The 16,844-nt window shown below is 40.5% G+C and overlaps 1 protein-coding gene and 2 pseudogenes across 1 annotated transcript in view; 2 read left to right on the top strand and 1 right to left on the bottom strand.

Annotated features, from left to right (window-relative positions):
* ARFGEF1 (ARF guanine nucleotide exchange factor 1) overlaps positions 1-16,844 on the top strand; it is a gene marked incomplete at its 5' end in the record, with an annotated part of 157,794 nt that overhangs the window by 3,980 nt on the left and 136,970 nt on the right.
* On the top strand, positions 4,923-5,875 carry LOC102485013 (platelet-activating factor acetylhydrolase IB subunit gamma pseudogene; annotated as a pseudogene).
* On the bottom strand, positions 8,419-8,509 carry LOC114008114 (uncharacterized; annotated as a pseudogene).

Below are 16,844 nucleotides of genomic sequence, written 5' to 3'. Positions count from 1 at the left end.
CCTGCTTTCCAGAATCCTGAATTAAAAATAGTCTGGCCATCTGCTGGCAGATGAGACAACAGCTGAGCTATTTTTAGTTTCAAAGAATTTAGGATTGTTGTGGGATTGGACTTGAAGGTGTTTGTGTCTTAGACAAGGTGCAGTTGGGACATATTACAATCAGGTCTCTGAGTTTCAAGAATTTCTTAGATGTTAGGGCTGTGACTAGTTCAACTTTGACTTTCTGACATTAGATATCTATGAAAATGCTCTGCAAATGATAGGATGAAAGAGTTCAAGGTTGGAAACTGGCACTGTTACGGGTGACCAGAAGACAAAGGGAAGGGAGGTTATGATAAGGGTAGGTTTTCTGCCAGGGATAAAGGAAAGTAATGGAGAAAGAAAAGAATTGTTGGAGAACTAATTTTTGCTTCACAAAGGGTATGAGTATGTATTTTCCATTATATCATAAAGTGATCCACCTGATATGATTTTCTTTTTTCAAATTAATAATTTGAAAGAGGCGTATGTGCTCAGCAGAAAGAGAGAAAGTGAGAAAGCACCCCCTGGCCCTATAGTTTTCTTTTATAAATTGTTTTTTAGTATTGCTGTAGGGTGCATGTGCTCACTGAAGGAGGGACAGAGAGAGAAAGTGAGAGATCATCTCCACAGCAGTATGGCCACAGTCCCTACTCCTTTATTCTCCTCTTGGGATTTTGGATATGCCGCCGGCTCTGGGACTCAAACTACACAGTCGGCAATGTGCGATCTAACTGCCTTAACCTCCATGCCATCCCATGACCCACCATTGTTTTTTCATATCAGAATCTGTTACCTATAATTACAGTTTTCCCCAGAAATGTAAGTATAGTATTGAGACTTCATGGAACTTATTTCCTTCTGCCCTTTGAATCCTACCCTTATTTCAGTTGACGATCTTGTAAAAAGGGTTATATGAGTGAAGGGGAAATAATATGAGTGCTTTTGGCTCTGACTTTACACTACTTTTGGTAACTCTATTAATTTTTGTCACTCTTTACCATTTTTAAAAAATAATGACTTATCCCTAAATAATATTGTGCAGTGAATATTTTAATTATAATTTAAATTTACTGGCAATTCTCTCTCCTTTTTTTTTTTTTTCCCCCTTTTCCCTCTTTACTTGCCAGAGAACATGTGGGCTCAGTAGAGAGCTAGGGAAAGGGAGAAAACACTCCCCTACCCCCCAGTGAAATGTGGTTACACTACAATCTCTTCTTTTTTTTTTTTTTTTGGAGAGGTGTTTTTTTCTTTTTTGCTATAGGGCACGTGCACTCGCCAGACAGAGACAGAGAGAGAGAAAGCGAGAAATCACCCCCCAGGTGGGATAGCCACGCCGCAATCCCTTCTCCTCCATGCTCCTCTCAGGATCTTGGGCACGTATGCACATGCGCCTGGCGTGAGTTTTAAGCCACCAGGTCCTGGATGCGAACCGGAGTCGACTACATGGGAGTACAGCGACAGAGCCATTATGCTAACTGCTAGTCCCTCTTCTTCATTTTTCTGTCCTGTCAAGATTTTGGATACTCACGCACATGTACCCCTCCCCCCATGTTTATTAAACTCTTGGTACCAGGATTCAAATTGCAGTTGGCTATGTGGGATCTGGCTCCTTTAACCACTAGGCTCTTTACCTGCCCTAGCAAGTCTTTTAAGCCTTCCTTAATATCTAAAATAAAAGACAAAAGTAAGATTTTATTTGTATTTATTCTTTCATATTTCAGATTGGTTTTAAGGACCCTTGCTCCTAGATAGCATTGAATAAAGTAAAATGTCACAGAACACAAGTTCTTAGAGAAGCATTTAAAAAAAAAGTTTAGGTTGAATAAACAAGTTTGGTTTACAGTGTATAATTTATATTTTAATTTACATTGTTTACATTTCAAAGATTTACAGTACACATGGACATAGTTAAGATTCCGAAAAGTTCTCCAAGAAACTGCTTGATTTGTTTAATGAAGTTTTTCCTAAATTTACTTGACCCCTTTTCAGTGTCTGTTAATGCAATCAAGCAAGAACCCTGGGATGCTTTGCTCCTTGGCACTTACTTTGGGACATGTTTAAAGGGAAAGAAAGACGAAGTAGGTACAGTAGTTCTAACTACTGATGAGACCGTCCTCCAGAAGAGTCTTGTGTTTGGGGAAAGCAATATTCCTTTTGACAATATGGGAAGAAGAAAGGAATAAGGAGCAGTTGGAATGATTAAAATGGGAGAACTGTTTTTGTGCCTAGTTTTTTCTTTCTCACCCCATCTAGTGGCAGGTAACTATGAATAGTTTGACTTTCCTGAGAAGGTTTAACTTATAGAGAAACTTGCAAATGGAAAATAATTTGGGGAAATGTTTGTCATGGTGTTCCTCACATTATGGAGGAGTGATATTTGAAAAGGAGGAATGCATGAGTAAATTATCATCACCATTGCTAACTCGGTTTATTCTTCACTCAGATATTTGTAGAACTCCTTGTTTGCCCAGATATCGCTCCAGTGCTGGGTGTACAGAGGTGAACCAAACATACTTTCGTGGAACTTGTGTGCTAGTGGGGTGGGGGTGATGGTAATAAGCATGTGAGTATGTTATATATGATTTCGTCAGGTAGTTATCTGAAGAAATAAGGAGAAGGACAGGGGTGCTCCTTAAAGAGGGTTGCTAGGACAGGCCTCTCTGTAAGGTGACCTTTAAGGCAGAGAGAAGTGACAGAATTGAGGAATTAAGCCTTTCATATATTTGGTTGAACCCAAAACAGAGGGAACGTAAGGTGGATATGCTAAAATGCAAGGAGGCTTGTTTGCCTGGGGAAGGATTAGAGAGGGTATGAGGAGGGCAGATTTGAGATTTTCTTCTGTGTAGAATCCACTAGAGACTTTTGAACAGAGGCCTGACATACACATTTACATTTTTAAAGGCTTGCTGTGGTCAGAAATGATGAGGACTTAGACTAAACTGGTGGTAGTTGAAGAGATAAAAAATTCCTTGCATTTGGAATGTATTTTGAAGGAATCCACAGGATTTGCTGGTGGGTTAGTTGAGTGATAAAAGGAATGACACATCCAGTTTTGCAAGCCAGAGCTAGGGGGTGATTGGAGATGGAATTCCCCCTCAATAGGGAACACTAGAAGAGAGAAAAAGTCTTTGAGAAATAAGTTTTCATATAGTAAAACATTTTCATTTGGGCTTTTACATGTATTTTAGAATTTTTAAATGTTAGAATTTCCTGATGATATAATAGCATATTTTCTGCTAATAATGACACAAAACAGGGGCCTGACAGTGGAACACTGATAAAATATGATGTTCTACGTGGCTGACCCACATGGGCAGATTCCTGTTCAAATCCAGAGACCTCTGCGAATATACCAGGCTATGTGCCCATGATCCAGGGCTGACTGAAGCTGTGGGTAAATTGCATGGTCAGGAGCCTGTTTGTGTATGTGTGTGTGTGTGTGTGTGTGTGCATACATGTGCTTATTTACTTACTCTATCACTCAGGGATTTAAAACAATTTCAAATTCAAGTTCTCAAGGTTTTTATCAGAGAGATTTTTTCCCCCCCAAAGAGAAAGCCTTTCACTTGTGTTTCTTCTTTCTGGAATAGGACCTTTGCAGATGTAATATGTCTCTCAAGTTGAAGTTATCTTGGATTTAGAGGGGTCCTAAATCCAATGACTGAAAAGCAGGGGGCACAGAGGCACATTAAAGATTGGAGTCATGCCACCACAAACTAAAGAACATCAGAAGTCACCAGAAGCTAGGAAGAGGCAAAGGATTCTGTCGTGGAGTCTTCAGAGGTAGCACGGTCCTGCACAATGATTTTGGACTTCTAGCCTTTAGAGATGTGGAAGAGTAAATTTCTTTTAGGTCACCATGTTTGTGGTGATTTGTTAAGGCAGTGCTAGGAAACTAGTGAAAGTTCCCTTTATTCTTACTTTTCAGAATATCATTTGATTTATTTGAAATTCCTTTTTATTTATTTATTTTAAAATTTACTAGAAGGGTGCATGCATTTACGAGAGAGAGGGAAAGTGAGAAAACACCCCTCTCCCCCAAGATGGTCATGCTGTAATCCTTTTCTCTCTATATCTCCTTTTGGGATTTTGGGCACACACACACAAGTGCCCAACATCTCTCGCAAGCTGCCAGATCTGGAACTCAAACTGCACATTGAGTCATTTGGGATCCAGCTGCCTTAACCACTATGCTACCAGCTGACCCTGAGCTTCCATTTATAGAGTAACCGTATTTATATGTTTATATAATCAAATACCATCTTTGGCTTATCACCAGTTATTTCATGAATATAGAAAGTGGATATTTTGAGCCTTTAGTGTGTGTTAGGTATAGTCTCTTGAAAAATTTACTAGTCCAGCAGGTGACGAGATTAAGGCAGCTGAATCCTGTATGACCGACAGCATAGTTCAAGACATGGGCCCATCAGCTTGAAAAACAGACTGGGTGCATGTGCATGCATGCGCAGAATCCCAAGAGGAAAATGGAGAAGAGACTTCATCATGGCCATCACCCCTGGGGATGATTTTCTCTCTCTCTCTCGCCCTCCCTCCCTTCCTCCCTCCCTCCCCTCCTCCCCATGGCGAGCACACATGCCCTGTAGCAAACAGAAAAAATAAACAACCAAAAAATAAGCAATATTAAGAATCCTGGGACCAGCATATGGTTACATCACTGGACCCTCACATGACCGACCACAGTTCAAGTCCCAGACCTGGTGGCTTGAAACTCATGCTGGGTGCATGTGTGTGTGTGCCCAGGATCTCAAGAGCAGAATGGAGGTGAAAGGATTGTTGTGTGGCTATCCTCCCTGGGGGGGTGAGTTCTGCTTTTCTATCTCTCTGGCTGCACATGTATCCTATAGCAAAAATCTCTCTTTAAAAAAAAAAAAAAAGGGGGCTCCTTCCCCTGACTGTGAGGGTTGGGAAGTCCATTGTCTGGAGGGGAGCACTGTGCTAAGGATGAACAGAGAGGAGAACCCAGTCAGAAAGCCCACGCCAGTACAGGACGTCCAGGGCTATGGGCTCTGGATGTCTCTGCACCATCATTTCGTGGCAGACAACAAAAATAAGGAAACCGAAGTCGTCTTTATCGGGTCTCCTTAGTCCAACTAATGCACCAGTGTGAGATCTGGTGGGAGCTCTTTTATCCTCTGTACACATTTAATTTTGGCATTGGCGGTGACAGCACACAGCATGAACTGTGGCGGCTGGCGAATGGGGAGCTGGAACACATCCAGCCCAAGATTGTGGTGGTCTGGGTGGGCACCAACAACCATGGTCACACAGCAGAGCAGGTTTCTGGCGGCATCAAGGCCTTTGTACTGGGTGAACCAGAGGCAACCCTAAGCCCGGGTAGTGGTGCTGGGCCTGCTTCCAAGAGGCCAGCACCCCAATCCACTTAGGGAGAAGAATCGATGGGTGAATGAGCTGGTATGGGCAGCGTTGGCTGGCCATCCACGGGCCCACTTCCTGGATGCTGATCCTAGCTTTGTGCATTCAGACGGCACGTAAGCTACCGTGACATGTACAATTACCTGCATCTGGGCTGCCTGGGCTACACATCTGTCTGCCAGGCCCTGCACTCCCTGCTTCTGCACCTGCTGGCCCAAGACCAGGGCCAGGGTTTCCCTCTACTGGAACCCACACCATAAGCACCCTGCTTTGTCACATTAAATTCTTTTCCTTCCAGTCAAAAAAAAAAAAAAAAGAGTCCTGGGCCTAAGTGTTTAAGTTTTGTGTTCTACTTTTTTATATTTTTGTTTTGCTTAGATTTAGACTTGCTGTAACTAAATTGGTATACAACCTATGTCATTTTTTCATTTAGAAAGATTTTGGGGGGGAGGGGGACCGGCAGATGGCATAGTGGTTAAGGCAGCTGCACTCCCACATGGCTGACTGCGGTTCAAGTCCCAGACCTGGCAGCTTGCCTTTTCACTTTCCTTCTCTCTCTCTTTCTGGTCAACTTCAAAAAATAAAGTAAAACAATGACAATGAATAAAATTAAATACTTCTTTTTTAAAAAAAAGATTGTAAGGGAGAAATACCTTTACAGTATTTCATATCACAATATTGCCTCTGGTAGTATCTTTAGGAAAATCTGTGTGAGGCTGTTTATTTTTGTCTCTAAACACTGAATAAAAAAATGTATACAGGACTGGCTCCTGTGTACTCAGTGGCTTGAGAATCATGCTGGATACATGTATGTGCATGCCCAGCATCCTGAAAGGATGAGAAAAGAGAAGCTATTCCATTTAGGGGAGGTTTTCTCATTTTTCCCTCTCTATGTCTCTCTTCCTGGTGAGTTCGTGTGTCCTATGGTGAAAACCTTTAAAAAAGAGAAAGAGAGAAGATGGATCCCACATGGCTTCTGTAATTGGAATCCCTGGCCCAACCAGCCAGGCCTATGGGAGTGCTCAAGATCTTTACGGGCTGGTAGATTGGCGGAAGGAGATCACTACATGACTAGAACTTTTTCGAGGTTGCTTATCTTTCTTCCCTATCACTCTCACATGCGTGTACAAGTGCATTCTGTTATAAAGAAAAAAAAATTTAAGAATTAAAAATTCAAAAGAACAATATATAGTGAGACCTCACTTTTTCAGCTGTTTAACAACCTTGTTTTCTAGAACTTGGCTAAGAAATGAAATAATGTAAGCAGCCAAAGTAGTTGTCATGAAGACTAAGCTCCTTTTACAGAGGCAGATCCTTCAGTGTGTTTACTTTTACAATTCCAAAAAATTAGGTATTTATTTATTTATTTATTTATTATTTTGAAATAGTTTTTTGTTTTTTTGTTTTGTTTTGTTTTGTTTGTTTGTTTTTGCTATGGGGCACATGCACTTGCCAAAGATACAGAAAGTGAGAAATCAGCCTCAGTGGGGGATGGTCACACAGCAGTCCCTTCTCTTTCATTCTCCTCTCAGGATTTTGGGCACATGTGCACATGCACCCAGTGTGAACTTTAAGCAATGGGTCCAGATCTTGAACCTCAGTTGACTATGTGAGAGTCCAGTGACATAACCACTATGCTATCTGTTGATCCCAGCAATTTTTTTTTTTTGAGAGGTTTTTGCTATAGGGCATGTGCGCTCACCAGAAAGACAGAGACAGACAGACAGACAGTGAGAAATCAGCCCCCCCCACCAGGGGGCATGGCCACACCACAATCCCTTCTCCTCCATTCTCCTCTCGGTATCTTGGGCATGCACGCACATGTGCCCGACGTAAGTTCAAACTACCAGGTCTGGGATTCCAACCACAGTTGGCTACATGTGAATCCAGCAACATAGCCATTATGCCAACTGCTGGTCCTGGTCCCAGCAGTTAAGTTATTTTTTTTAATATTTAATTTATTATCATTTTTAAATTTGATCAGAGAGAGGGAAATGATCAGAGAGGGATAGACTGTGAGAGAAAGAGAGGGAAAGTGAGAAAGTACTCACTGGAACTTGAACCTTAGTCGAGCATGTGAGAGCTCAGTGCCTTAACCACCATGCCACCTGCCCACCCCCTGCAATTTAGTAATTTTTTTTATAAATCCTTTTTTTCAAACCATTTTCAAGTAAAACTGGAAAAGGAATCTCCCAAATCCCTCATAGCTAGCTGTTCCCTTTTTATAAAATTTTTGCTCAAGGGCACACATACTCATCACAGAACAATAGAAAGAAGCACCCTGCCATGGGGGATGGTCATACTATAGTCCCTTCTCTTCCATCTCTCCCTCCTTTTAGACTTTGCGGGTCTCTGCTCACGTACCCTGTGAGTTCTTTTTTTTTTTTTTCAATGTATATTTTTACTTAGAACACAGCACTAACAGCATAACCATAGACAGTCACTCACAAATCCGTACCAGGAAGCACAATATCTTTAAAAGTGTTGTTTTTCACACATAATTTTTAATTATAGCATTATTATTATTTGGTACTAGGATCAAAGACATTTAAATTCTTCAGCTTTGGGGCATTTAGTAACATGATGATTGTCTAGTCAGGCAGAGGAAAGAAATTCAAAAGCAGTTTCAGTTTCTTCTGCCAGTTCTTTGGCAGTAATATTCATCTTCTCACATGAGAAATCATTAACAGGGAGTCCTTCAACAAACTTCCAGGTCTTATTCTTGATTACAACAGGGAATGGGTAGAGCAGATCATCAGGAATACCATAGGAATTGCCATCAGGAGTGACACCCACGGACACAAACTCTCCCTCTGGAGTTCCAAACCAGATGTCTCTGACATGGTCAGCAATGGCTTTCGCAGCAGACATTGCACTAGATAGTTTCTGAGCCTTGACATTAACACCACGTTGCTGCACAGTCTGGGGGTGGGGGTGGGTGTAGGGGTGGCAGGCAGAGAAAACAGTGTTATTTGATCATGATAGCGAATTTTTCATCGATTCAGAAATATGGAAAGCTTCACGAACTTGCGTAGGGCCCATGCTAATCTCTGTGTTGTTCCAATTTTAGTATATGTGCTGCCAAAGCGAGCTCCCCTGTGAGTTCTCAAGCCATTGGGTCTGGAACTCAAATGAAGAGACCAGTTATGTGGAATCTGATTGCCTTAACCACCAGGCTATGGAGCTTGCCCAATACTGTTGAAGTTATTTTTTTATTAAAGAGTTATTTAATTATTTTTTATTATTTAATTTGACTAGAGAGAGAGAGAAAGGGAAAGTGAGAGAGGAAGTCACTGGGTCCAGATTGGCTGTGCGGGAGTCCAGTGCCTTAACAACCACATCACCTGCCGGCCCCTACTATTAACTTTTTAAGAAAATGTTATTGAATTATACTTTATGTACTATGAAATTTACTCTCTCTCTCTAATTGGCTATAGGGTGCTTATGCTCTCTGGAGACAGAGACAATGAGAGGGAAAGGGCGAAGTCACCCTCCCTGTCCTGGGGCAGTGGCCATGACACAGTCAGTTCTTGTCCATTCTCCTCCTGGAATTCTGGGCATGTATGTACTTGTGCCTGGCGTGATTCTCAAGCCACCAGGTCCAGCAGGGCTCTAACCACGGTCAGCCATGTAGGAGTCCAGTGCCTTAACTGCCATGACACCTGCTGACCTCAAAATTTACTTTAAAAAAAAATTACTCATTTTAAGTGTAATAATTTTTAGTAAATTTATCGAGTTGTACAGCCATCACCATTATCCAGTTTGAGAACACCTCAGTAAGCTCCCTGAGTGCCCATTTCCAGTTCATCTTTCTTGCTGCCATAGCTTTAGGAATCCATTAAGCCACTTTCTGTCTTCACTTTTTGCCTTTTCTGGACATTTCATTTAAATACAGTCGTATGTGGGTGGTCTTCTGTCTGTGGTTTATTTCACTCAACGTGTTTTTGAGATTCATATTGTAGCATGTATCAATACTTCATCATTTTTTATGGATGTTTAGATATACATTTTGCTTATCCACTCACCAGTTGGTGGACTTTGAGTTAAATAATTAATACTGCTGTGAATATTTATGTGTAAGTCTGTTATGTGGATATAGAGTTATATTTCTCTTGGGTAGATAACCTGGAGAAGAATTGCTGAGTCAAATGGTAACTTTATGTTTAACTTTTTAAGAAACTGCTGGCTTGGGAACCAGCAGTTAGCGTAATGGCTATGTCACTGGATTCCCACGTAGTCGACCGCGGTTCGTGTCCCGGACCCGGTGGCTTAAAACTCACGCCGGGCGCGTGTGCGTGCGTGCCCAAGATCCCGAGAGGAGAATGGAGGAGAAGGGATTGCGGCGTGACCATCCCCCCTGAGGGGTGATTTCTCGCTTTCTGTCTCTATGTCTCTCTCTGTCTGTCTGGCGAGCGCACGCGCCCTACAGTGAAAATCTCTCCAAAAAAAAAAAAAAAAAAGAAAAAGAAACTGCTGGCTTGTTTTCTAAAATGCCTGCATTGTGGGGACCAGCAGTTAGGGTAATGACTATGTCACTGGACTCCCATGTAGTTAACTATGGTTCGAGTCCCAGACCCGGTGGCTTAAAACTCATGCCAGGCGCGTATGTTTATGTGCCCAAGATCCCGAGAGGAGAAGGGATTGCAGTGTGTCCAACCCCCGGGGGGTGATTTCTCGCTTTCTGTCTGTCTGTCTCTGGTGAACTCAAGAGCCCTACAGCAAAAACCTCTCCAAATAAATAAATAAAAACAGAATGCCTGCATTGTTACATACCCCCAGCAGTGAATGAGGCACTTACAAAGTTTCTCTCTGGCACATCCTTGCCAGCATTCGTTACTGTTTATCTTTCTGATTTTAGCTATTCTGGTTGGTAGGAAGTGTGATCTCATTGAAACATTGTTCACATTCTGAAGTATTCCCTCCCACACACACCTTATTCTGCACAGTCATACAGTGGAGCATTGGTATACACATGGCACACTCATAAGTACTTCAAAAAAAATTGGGATTTTAATTTCTAAGCAGTAAGAAGAGTAAAAGGAAAGCTAACTTTTTTTGAGTATTTATTGTATACCGCGTTCTCTGCAAAGTAAATGTTGTAGACTGTATAGCAGTTCTCAAAAGGTAATGCTGCCATGAATATACTATACTTGTACCATGTGCAAGTGTGCACCTGAGTGCCAAAGAAAGTGACACAGGGTATTTGCTCTTTTTAGATTAATTGATTTGGACTCACTTTTCATAATTTCATATTTCCTTTTCATTTTTTCCTTTTCTAAATGTGAAAAATGTGAAAAACAAAGGTATAAAAACTCTTCTTCTCAAAAATCTGAAATTGGGCCAGTCTGTAATCTAGTGTTAAGGGAGTCAGATCCCACATGACTGACCATGGTTTGAATTTCAGCCCTAATGACTTGGAAAACACACTTGTGCATGTGCATGTATGCCCCAAATCCCAACAGGATGGAGAAATGGAGAAGGAATTGCAGCATGACCATGCCCTAGCACAGGATACTTTCCCTCTCTCTCTGTCATTTGTACTCTGTAACAAGGCTAAAGAGAGAGAGGAAGTGAGAAGTCGCCTTCCAGAGTGGGTGGCTGTGCCCCACAATCGCTTCTTTTCCATTCTCCTTTTGGAAATTTGGTCACACATGCACAGGCTGGCCCCCCACTCTCTCTGTCTCTGGCAAGTGCATGTACCCTCTGACAACTTAAAAAAAATCTGAAATCCAAAATGCTGCACAATCAGAGACTTTTTAAGCACTAATATGACACCATAAATAGAAAACTCCATACCTGACCTCATGTGGTGGGTCACAGTCAAAACACTGCAATACAAAAATATTGTACAAAATTACCTTTAGGCTATAAAAAAGGTGTATATGAAATAAATAAATTTTGTGTATAGATTTGGTTTATGTCTGTAAGATTATCTTAGGTATATGCAAATATTCCAAAAGTTTTAAAAATCCCAAACATGAAACATTCTGCTCCCAAGCATTCAGGTAAGAGCTATTCAACCTGTACTTTTGTCTTCTATAAATTTTATTGTTTGGGCCAGCCCCATAGCCTAGTGGTTAAGGGAGCCAGATCCCACATGACCAACTATAGTTTGAATCCCAGCTTCAGCAGCTTCAAAAACATGGCACATACGCAGGCATGCCCTAAATTATGGCAGAATGGAGAAACGGAAGAGAAGGGATTGTGGCTTGTTCACGTCCCACTGTTGGGGGGGTGCTTCCCTTCCCTTTTTCCCATGAGCAGAAGTACCCTCTGGCCATTCAAAAATAAATAAAATGTTGCAAATATAAGGCGACTTTGACAAATATAATCATATCAAGGGATACACAGTTTACTGTCTTGAGATAGAACTCCAATAAAATATTTAGGGATTATTAGACGTATAGGCCATTAAAGATTTTTTTGCCAGAGGGTGTGTGTATTCACAAGAGAAAGGGAGAGAGAGAGAAAGCAGCCCTCAGTGGGGTACAGTCATGCCATAGTTCTCAGGATTTGGAGTACACACACACACACACCACTTCCCTGGTATGTTTTTCAAGCTACAAGGGGCCTGGAATTCAAATCGTGGTAAGTCATGTGGGATCCAGCTCCCTTAACCACTAGGCTTCTGGGTTAGCCCTCATTGAAGATTTCTGTATCTTTCTAAAAAATGTCTATAAGTGCAAGTATTACCCACTTTATTTTCTTCCTCAAGCATGTGACATTTAAATATAGTGTTAGAAAAGAAATTAAAACACACAAAAATTGAGTAGTATATCTCTTACTGTAGTAGAAAATAAAATCAAGAAAGAAGGTTGCTGATTGCAAAATATGTTACCGACTAATAGTCACATTTATTTATCAGAAACTTAGGTTAATAATAAAGGGACAATTTATTTAAAAAAAATCTTTTCAGAGATTTTTGCTATAGGGTGTATGCACTTGCCAGAGAAAAAGAGAGAGAGAAGAGAGCACCTGGCCTGATTTTTTTTTTTTTTTTTTTTTTAAGCCACTGGGTCCGGGACTCAAACTGTGATCAACTACATGGGAGTCCAGTGACATAAACCATTATGCCATCTGCTGGTCCCAATAAAGGGACAATTTAAACATCTTTGACATTGCTTAGAGTATGCCTAACTGGTATCAATTAGAAATTGATTGTACTCTGTGCTTCATTACTTGTTAGCTTATGATGGTAGAAAAGGAAATTGTTTTATTCTTGAAATATACTATATGTCCTTTTTCATTTTGAGGAATCAAAATGAGAGAATAACTGACCTCACATAGACTTTTGATTAGGAAATAATAAAATTTATGCCTCTTACAGTCTATCTAAATATTATATATGAATTAAAAAGTAAGGTTGTTTTCTTCCAAAATACAAAATACTTAGTTTCACCTTAAAGAACCCAAAGTCAGAAAAAATAGGAAATGAGATGATCTCATTTCCATGTATGTGTCCATTGAGGTCTTCTCGGCATATTCAGAAAAAGTGTGAAAAATGGATACAAGAATACAGATTTTTCTTAATGTTTGTATGGAGCCCAGTAGTATAAACTGGTAAAGGTGGACTCTTGTAAATTCTTGGTTCTACATTCTTTTTAGAGTTGGATACCAAATTTTTTTCATTTTTGGAACCTACCACTTACCAAGTACTTTCTTGTGTGTCTCCTTTGAATCACAAAAGAATACCATAAATTGTAGGTGTTCTTATTATCTTATTTCATATTGATAAATGCTTTTGTGAAATCAGTGAGCTTGTGCTCATTCTATTATAACTTGATTACAGCTTGTTTAGTCTGGAGTAGATTAATTTCTGTCTTCCTTCATTTCCTTGTTTATTTGGAAAGTTCCTCAAATATCTTCTCATTGTACCAATTAAATGTACTTACTTGCATTATTACTACCTCTTTTACAGTACAGATAATCTTTGATCTGTTAAAAATATTAGTTATTCATGTGTCGGTGTTACCCTTAGATTTCTGGAGAGTGCTACCTTGTCTTCAACATCTTGCTGAGTGTTGCCCTACTGAAAGAGTGACTGAAATAATGGGAGAATGAATGGACCCATGAACGGTGTCACCATTCTGGCATAAAACAAAACAAAACAAAACCCAGCAGATGGGGTAAGACTGGAATAAGACTAATATAGTTTTCTTTATATAATGCAGGACTAGCATGAGGTTGTAGATAAGAGAATAGAGAGTGCAGAGTGATGAGGTGAGAAAGTATTAAAAACAACCTTGTTATCATTAACCAGTCTTTTACTAAGTAAATTTGTTTGAACAATCTAAAAAAAAAAAAGCCACCAAAAAACAAAACAAAACAAAGCCAACCTTGTTTACTTTGCACTTAGGAACAGTGTATATTTAAAAGGTGTAAGCTCTCATTATAACTTGGTAATATGTTTTCCATGGGGGAGATAATGCTCATTAATAATTAGTTATTCTCTGTTAAAAAAGAAAGTTGGATTTTTGCCTCGCTGTGGCTAATTGGGACAACCTAATTTTTTTTTTAAGAGGTTTTTGCTGTAGGGCATGTGTGCTCTCCAGAAAGAGACAGAGAGACAGAAAGTGAGAAATCACTCCCCAGTGGGGATGGCCATGCTGCAATCCATTCTCTTCTATTCTCTCAGGATCTTGGGCATGCATGCACATGCGCTCAGCGGGAATTTAAGCCACTGGGTCCAGGACTCGAACTGTGATCAGCTATATGGGAGTCCAGTGACATAGCCATTACGCCAACTGCTGGTCCCCAACGTAATGTTTTATATATTATATTTTTGTGTGTGCGTGAACTTTGATTTTGTGAACATTGATTTTACCAAAGGGTTGTTAGATGCCAATACAAAGTGTTATTAGCCTTTGCTGTTTTTGTTTGTTTGTTTGAGAGGTTTTTGCTATAAGGGCACGTGTGCTCACAAGACAGAAACAGAGAGACAAAGTGAGAAATCACCCCCCGGGGGGATGGCCAAGCCGCAATCCCTTCTCCTTCATTCTCCTCTCAGGATCTTGGGCACGCATGCACACGCGCCTAGCGTGAGTTTTAAGCCACTGGGTCGGGGACTCCAACCGGGGGCGACTACATGGGAGTCCAGCGACATAGCCATTACACTAACTGCTGGTCCCAGCCTTTGCTGTTTTACTTCAAAAGTTTTTTTTTTTTTTTTTTTGGGAGAAGTTTTCACTATAGGGCGTGTGCGCTTGCCAGACAGACAGAGAGAGACATAGAGACAGAAAGCGAGAAATCACCCCCCAGGGGGGATGGTCCCGCCGCAATCCCTTCTCCTCCATTCTCCTCTCGGGATCTTGAGCACGCACGCACACGCGCCCAGCGTGAGTTTTAAGCCACCAGGTCCAGGACACGAACTGCGGTCGACTACATGGGAGTCCAGCGACATAGCCATTACACTAACAGCTGGTTCCCACTTCAACAGTTTTTGAACATATTCAATGTACTTTACAATTGTATTAGATACTGGGAAAACTAAGGAACATTCATACATGTACCTAGCCTTCAAGGAGCTTATTATAGTCTTACGGTTGGAGACAGATTTGCATGTTACAGTGATATATAAATTCTGTGATAGCCATATATGAAAGTGATGAAAACTCAAAGGGAGAATTAATCAGTTCTTACCAGAAGCAGTAGTGGGGTGGGATCATAGATCAAAAACAACTTTATAGAGGAATCATCCTAGACCTCAGATTTGGAAATTCACTATATGTGTGTGCTATAGGAGATGTCACAGGTAGAACTAATTACTTGAGCATAGAGGCATGAGAAAGTATGGCTGCTCTTAGGGAACTGCAGGGAGTTCAGCATGACTGTGGGGTATAGTCTTGGGTGAAAAACAGGGGCCAGATTATTAAAGACTTTTTTTTGCCATACTAAGAAGTTTACATTTTCTTATAGATGGTGGGGTACCAAACAAAGGAGTAAAATGATGTTATTTTTCAGAAAAAGCACTCTGTTGGCATTATGAAAAATAGGATGCCAGAATTTAGAATTGCATGCAATGAGACTGTGATATTAATGAACTGTTGCTATAACCCAGGCTCGAAGAAACAAGGGCTAAACCAAAGGCACTGAATATGGAAAGCTTGGATCTCAGTAAATCAACAGGGCTTCATAATTGTTTGGATGTGAGAAATAAGGGGAAAGGAAGACACTTAGAATGATTCTAAGGTTTCTAATAAGATGGTTTGGGTTGTTGGATCTATTCACTGAAATGCAAGTATAAGACAATAAGCAAAATGGTTGAGGAAGAAAAGTAAAAGGGTTGAGGAGGAAAATGGATTTTGTCAAAATTAAACTGATTTCAGGTACTTGTGGAATGTGTAAGTAAAGGTGGTTAGTTGATGGTAGTTTATAACATGATAAAAGCTTAGGAGAGAGCATTGAGGTTTAGGTGTTACCACCATATAGTTAGCCACCTAGGTCTTTTTGGAGAAAAGGAAATGTTTATTAAAGTACCTGGTAAGGCTCAGCCACAGTGTTGTAGATGATAGGATAATATTGCCTGATACTGGAGCTTATGGGGGAACAATGGTTTGGATCCCAGGTCAGCCTCGGCACGTGGTGTGTCTTGGTGCCATTGGATATGTTTTTTTCAGTAGCTACCATTTGATACAACACTAGAATAAAGTAATTCTGTCCATAGAGAAAGCATACATTAGATAAGTGCTAGAAAGTGTCAAGACACAATAATATAAATCTGACATAATAGATTTTGTTTATTCTGAATGCTGCTATGGACACACATTAAAGTACAAACTTATAAATACTTATAAAGAAATATGTGGTCTGTATGATTGTAAATGATTCATGTAGTGAATATTACTGACTATAGAAACAAGACAAAGACTGAGAAAGGGAATTCCTGACTCACACATACTGAGACGGGATTCCCCATGGCTGGCAAGCTGGTCTTATGTCAGTCCCAGTGGTAGTTAAAACAAGTAGGTCATTAAGTGAGGAATGACTGATAAAGATATATAGTCTTTGTTGTTAAGGAGCCAGTCCAAGGAGAGGAATACATAATGTCTTTTTTAATTGTCAAAGATCACGTTTGTTAGCCAGAGAGGAAAAGAGAGAAGCACCTCCAATGGGGCATGGTCATACCACTGTTCCTTCTGCGTTCTCTATTTGGGCATGCTCACACATGTGCCTGGCATGCTTTTCAAACCACTGGGACCAGAATTTGAGCCATTGTCAGCCATGTGGGATCCAGCTCCCATAACCACTAGGTCACAGGACTGGCCCTATGCTATAATTTCAAGATGATAAGGTAAGTTTGATAATAATAACCAAAGAAAATTATGCTAATAGATTTTAGACAGGAAAAGATGTGTGAGAAAAATATTCTGGGGGAGAGAGTTCATCATTAGTTAAGGCATGAATAGCTGAAAAAATAGGAAGTGTGGGAA

This window comes from Tupaia chinensis, unplaced genomic scaffold (assembly GCF_000334495.1).
Source record: "Tupaia chinensis unplaced genomic scaffold, TupChi_1.0 Scaffold000288_2, whole genome shotgun sequence".
Classification (NCBI taxonomy): Eukaryota; Metazoa; Chordata; class Mammalia; order Scandentia; family Tupaiidae; genus Tupaia; species Tupaia belangeri.
Note: the sequence above shows the minus strand (reverse complement) of the source record. Positions and strands in the feature narration are given on the sequence as shown.